A 1,259-nucleotide genomic window follows, 5' to 3' on the forward strand; every position below is an offset into this window, starting at 1 on the left:
AGGTATAGTCTGATACGATATATGCTTATTGGTTGTCAATGAACTGGTTTATGTTTTTAATTCTCCGTTCCATTATTAAAACCACTTTAAGGCATTATCGAACCAACAAGTATGTAAGGATGTTTTGTAATTGCCACGTCTATAACAAACAATATGTTAATGTGAATGCCATTTATACTCACTGAACACAGTAGACGACTCTGAAACATAAAATGAATATCCCAATAGACAAATGTGTATTGTGTTTTCAAACCGGCATTAATAGTTCATGTATTACATACAAATGTATGTTAATACATAGTTAGATTATATATCTGTATTTGTTGTAAAATTCACATTACTGATAGCAGGCGTTTGTACATATCTATTTGTATACTAATTCATGAATTGAAGTTTAAACGCAGGTATTAAACATGCTTCTGACATTGACAGTTTTAACATGTTTAATCTTTCTGTTACTATTTAAGTTCATATCAGTAATTACACATTAAAATTTGAGATACATATGAAAATTTTAACTATTCACATAAGTACAAGGTATGTAAATACCTGATATTTGTAAATAACATAAATCCGGTATGTCGAAGTAGATGGAAACAATCTTACCTCCAGTTCTTTGATTTTCTGGGTCATTTGTTTTTCCCGTTTCTCCGAATCTCTATTTTACAGAACAAATAAAATAACGAAAAATACCATTACCAGACATAGCGCAAATACTATAAAACATGCATAGTCATGTAACACATTATATCTATTGTCTTGAATCTGAGTGAAGTCCCGTTTTATTTTCAGGTTGATGACAAAAAAAACATTTTTTTATCAACTTAATGATAATTATTGATGTATACATTAATAAGCGACGCATTGAAGTCGGTTTGTACGTTGTTTTATGACTGTGTATAAGCATCGGATAGATAAATCAATACTTGTCTTAGCTGTGATTGGACGCTTAGTTTCATGTGCAGTAATACTATTTTTTGTATAATAATGTTCAATGTGTGTGCGTCTTTACGTTGTGAATACCAAATAAACATTTTGCCCTGGAAAACTGTGTAAAGGTTTGCATAACTGTCTTTATATATATATAAAATATTTATCAATTTATAACTTATTTTTAAAGAGATCCTTATAAACATCTTTTCTACTTGTAGTTGTACCTGATAATGTCGAGCATTATTGCTTTAATTTTTTAGTGTATTTTATCCTGATAGTAATATTGATATGTTCATTTTTTCAACATCAGTCGAATATTCATGCCG

General features: G+C 29.2%; 1 long non-coding RNA gene across 1 annotated transcript in view; it reads right to left on the bottom strand.

Annotated features, from left to right (window-relative positions):
- Positions 1–6: 6 nt before the first annotated feature.
- Positions 7–1,259, bottom strand: part of LOC110452474 — a 6,034-nt gene continuing 4,781 nt past the window's right edge. Inside the window, exons 2-3 of the long non-coding RNA XR_002463193.1 lie at positions 607–658; positions 7–200 (exon numbers count right to left, since the gene is read on the bottom strand). This is a non-coding gene — a long non-coding RNA (uncharacterized LOC110452474). The remainder of the gene's footprint in view (positions 201–606; positions 659–1,259) is intronic.

This window comes from Mizuhopecten yessoensis, unplaced genomic scaffold (assembly GCF_002113885.1).
Source record: "Mizuhopecten yessoensis strain PY_sf001 unplaced genomic scaffold, ASM211388v2 scaffold6699, whole genome shotgun sequence".
Taxonomy (NCBI): domain Eukaryota; kingdom Metazoa; phylum Mollusca; class Bivalvia; order Pectinida; family Pectinidae; genus Mizuhopecten; species Mizuhopecten yessoensis.